The following is a 4,871-nucleotide window of genomic DNA, read 5'->3' on the forward strand; positions in this document are numbered from 1 at the left end:
TACAATTTAATGCGGACACATCGCTCCTCTTGCCTGCCATTTCGAAATTAGCAAATAGTTCAACACAATGTTCTACTCAATACGACAATGAACAATAACTAACAGACCTACAACAAAAAACATGACTTAGTTAAATTTTCAACACAGGCGTGTGCTGGGATGCCAGCCGCGTTTCGCTCCAACATACCACTGGCGCGAAATTACGAATATTCGGGAAATTTTTGAACAGAGTACGTATATATCGCACCCACTGCCCATGATGTAAGTCAGCACGAATAACCTAATGATGATGGCACGTTACGCCGTGAAAAATTCGTGCTACAACGATCAGCCAGTTCGGCTGCATGCCCGAGAGACTTTCAAACAGATAGTACGCTGTTTTCATAGAATTATTTCTTCCTTCAGTTGTTACTTTCACCGAAATGTATCGTTCGATTACTTCTTCTACATACTTAAACAAGTAAGTTACCCCACTTTATCTGTATTAATGTTTCATTATCTTGGGGTCTGCTTAACGTCTGTCATTATTTTGCTTTTCGCAAAGGAGATTTGCAAGCCTGCTTTTTCAGCTTGATCATTCAGCTGTTTCCACTACGTCTGAAAATATAGTTAGGTTTTCTGCGAAGATAATCTACTCATCTACCGTTGTAACCTAAACTGACTCCGTCACTGACTTGACTTTCTCCTAATACTACTCTCCATTCCTTCATGAGTGTTTCTAGAAGACAGTTAAAGAGCAGTGGAGAAAGGCAGTATAACTGTCTGACTACAGATTTCATCTTAAAAGCTCTAGAAATTTTTGCTTCTTTAGAGCTGTGGTTTAGCTATTTAAAGCCATTTCGTTGAGAACTTCAAACAGCGACTTTACTGAAGTGGCATTTATGAAGTAAACCAAAGTAATTACCAGCTTTTTAAATGTTCTTTTCAGTCACATTATTATAGACTTTAAGTAGATAATCTGCTTTGAACACGATCTACTCTCAGAAAGTGTGAATATAACCGCCTTCTGCCATACTTTCTTCATGTTTTGTTAAAGTACACGATGCATTTCTGATCCTGTGAGTCCATCGACAGTTGTAAATCGTCTATATTTTCTCTTGAGTGAGGTGAAATGCCTATTCTTGTTGTGAGAAGGTTCCCGTTATGAGAAGTTTAGATAATACGTTTTGGATATCGTAAATCAAGTGCGGAAATATGTTAGAAAAAGTGAAAAGCAGCGATAAACACACCTAACAAACAATGAGGAACATTTTTTAATATTTCAGCGTACCTTCATTCTATCATCGATAATGGCTGCCCACAAGGTGCACATTTGTTTACACATTTTAAAAAAATTCACGAACGCAGTTTAACGTCATTTGGTTCAAATGGCTCTGAGCACTATGGGACTTAACATCTGAGGTCATCAGTCCCCCAAGAACTCAGAACTACTTAAACCTAACTAACCTAAGGACATCACACACATCCACGCCCGATGCAGGATTTGAACCTGCGACCGTAGCAGTCATGTGGTTCCGAACTGAAGCACCTAGAACCGCTCGGCCACCGCGGCCGGCTAACGTCATTTCATCAGAGATAAAGTGTATCACTTAATGTCAGAGATGTATTAACAGAAAACAAGTTTTTAAAATTACTAAAATAACGACTCCTAGCAAAATATATCTGTTCATTTAACGCAGATTCAGGCTTTTTAATTTTAGAGTGCTGTATATGCAGTTGTACCAACATATTTAGGTTCCTGCCATTGGCTTCACTGTTTTCTCTGCTGTTGATAGTGTATTTGGCTCCTATCATATTCTATGCAATAACTGATGATTCAAAGTGGTTGAATCTGGAAACATTTCTGCCTTCTTGGAAACGGGTTTCAAATGTCTGCTTGTTTTCCCTGCACAGCAGGCAGGACAACTGGGGCATGATGCTTATAGACTCCACTGCTGTTGAACATCTGGGCGTCTGTTTTTATGATGTGGACTGGTAAGGGTCATAACTTATTATTAGCGGAGAATCCTATTGTTACACTGTTTTTTTTTTTAACTGGTTAGCGATTCTTTGTGATACTGGGCCTAGGAATGGGATTCTGGAAAACATTTTGCCTCGTTCGTTAGTGCGGCAAATTCTTGTTTTCCTGTTGTGTGGTGGTAGTAGCAGTAGTAGTTGGGTTGGGTTGTTGGGGAGAAGAGACCAAGCAGCGAGGTCATCGGTCTCATCAGGTTAGGACGGGGAAGGAAGTCGGCCGTGCCCTTTCAAAGGAACCATCCCGGCATTTGGCTGGAGCGATTTAGGGAAATCACGGAAAACCTAAATTAGGATGGCTGGGCGCGGGATTGAACCGTCGTCCTCCCGTATGCGAGTCCAGTGTGCTAACCACTGCGCCACCTCGCACGGTAGCGGTAGTAGTGGTAGTAGATTTCTTCATCCGTAGATCTCTTTTTACCAAGATATAGGACAAGTCAAAATATTTACAAATTTAGATCAATTTAAAATAAGCTAATTCGTATACACATACATTTACAGACTTCTAGTTAGAGACAATGACTTGATTTACTTCTGCTATACAAATTTTTTTTACAAATAACTTACTAAATAATGTGATGCCACAGTGTTCACTCATATCTCACTATCAGTCACTGCGCGCACACACACACACACACACACACACACACACACACACACACACACACACACACACTGGTGATCTCTGGGCCATTTTCTGTATCGCAACTTCCCATTTGCTATCCTGAAATCCACAATTCTACATATACAATGTACCTTATAGACATTTGCCTATCCACTCATTACTCGCGCACGCTTTGGCGATTCCCATAAGAGTTTGGGCAACCTGTGCGCATTCGACAGTTGGGAATGTGTGTCTCACTGCAGGCGTACAAGGGATAAGTCCCTGCAATCGTGCTATTCATCTGTGTCCTCGGTGGCTCAGATGGATAGAGCGTCTGCCATGTAAGCAGGAGATCCCGGGTTCGAGTCCCGGTCGGGGCACACATTTTCAGCTGTCCACATCGAGGTATGTCAACAACACCTGTCGGCAGCTGAGGTTTTCAGTCAGTCATCATTTAGTTTTCTTTATGTTCAATGTTACTTTACTACTTATTGACCAATCACAAATTTCTTTGAGAGTTTCATTTGCTTGCTCAGCACAGAGTTCTCTTGTTTTCTCACTGACTATAATATTTCTGTCGTCAGCGTAGAGGATTTTTTCCCCATAAGTAACACTACTGGGAAAGTCATTGATGTACATCAGGAACAGTATTGGTCCTAATATGCTACCTTGTGGAACCCCTATATTAATGACTTTTGGTTCTGATAAGTATTTTATTAAATGTTTTGATCTATTTGAAGTATGTATTACCTCTACTCTTTGTACCCTGTCTGTTATGTATGATCGAAACCAGTCGTTAACTACCCCTCATATTCCCAATGTTTCTAATTTATTTAATAGAATATTGTGGTCGACTGTATCAAACACCTTAGAAAGATCCAAAAATATGTCTGTGACACACTCATCTTTATCAAGAGCATCAAGTACAACTTTTGTGTATTCTACTATGCTGACTCCATATTTTTGCCACTTCGGAAACCAAACTGTGATTCGCTTAAATGATAGTATTTATTCGATAATTCATTAATCTGCTTTTCGTAATTGTTTCTATTAAGTTTGAGAATGCTGGCAGCAGGGAAATGGGCCGGTAATTTTCTATGTCTTCTGCATTACCTTTCTTAAGCAAAGGTACACCTCCTGCCTGTTTTAACCGCTCTGGGAATGTCCCTGATGTGAAGGATTCATATATTTTATTTGTTAAGGGGCCTTGTATAATCCCTATGCATTGTTTCAGTACACACACTGGTACTTCATCTAAGCCTACTGACTTTTTATTTTTTAGTTTTTGGATTGTTTTACTGACTTCATTCTCTGTGATAGGAAGTAACATCATTGTATTTAGTGCAACATTATCAACAGGTGTTACATTTGTTTGGGGGAATTCTTGCTGTAACTTCTCAGCAAATACTTCAAAAATGCTCGTTTACATAGTTTGGTGAGTGTTGTGGATCATTCATTACTTTATCCCCCTCCCTCAGCAGTATGTTATTCGGCATTTGTTTGCCTGTCCCCGCTTCCTTTTTTATGACATCCCAGACTGCTTTGCTTTTATTCTCTGCATTATATATATTTTTGTCATTAAATAACTTTTTTGCAGCAATCAGCACCTTCCTATAGATCTTTTTGTGTGTTTGCGAGTCTAAATTACCCGTCATTTTGGCGATTCTTTATGACCATACTTTTAATTGTGTCTCATTCTGCCACAAGGCAGTTTCCTTCTAAGTCAAGAGAGTGTGTTCTATGTAGCATGGACCTAAAGGCAGCACGTTTGTTCGTAGTGGGATGTCATGATGAGATGTCAGTTGTTACGTCTGTGTATGTGTGCCTTCTGTGTCTGCTGAACTTACGGTTTTGTTGGCGGCTGGTGACTCCCAGATCCAAGAAGTTTATGCATTTGTTGCCTTCATGTCACACTGCGAATTTCATATTTTTATGTAAGGAACTGGATAATGTAGGTACCCACTCAGTCTCCCCTATTGTGCCATCATATACACTGCTGACCATTAAAATTGCTACATCACGAAGATGACGTGCTACAGACGCGAAATTTAACCGACAGGAAGAATATGCTGTGATATGCTAATGATTATCTTTTCAGAGCATTTACACAAGGTTGGCGCCGGTTGCGACACCTACAACGTGCTGACATGAGGAACGTTTCCAACCGATTTCTCATACACCAACAGCAGTTGACCGGCGTTGCCTGGTGAAACGTTGTTGTGATGCCTCGTGTAAGGAGGAGAAATGCGTACCA

General features: G+C 40.3%; 1 non-coding gene across 1 annotated transcript; it reads left to right on the top strand.

Moving 5' to 3' along the window:
- The first annotated feature begins 2,923 nt into the window (after positions 1 to 2,923).
- Positions 2,924 to 2,997, top strand: Trnat-ugu. Its single transcript has one exon. It is a non-coding gene; the product is annotated as a tRNA-Thr (tRNA).
- The last annotated feature ends 1,874 nt before the right edge of the window (positions 2,998 to 4,871 follow it).

Source organism: Schistocerca americana, chromosome 5 (assembly GCF_021461395.2).
Source record: "Schistocerca americana isolate TAMUIC-IGC-003095 chromosome 5, iqSchAmer2.1, whole genome shotgun sequence".
NCBI classification, from domain to species: domain Eukaryota; kingdom Metazoa; phylum Arthropoda; class Insecta; order Orthoptera; family Acrididae; genus Schistocerca; species Schistocerca americana.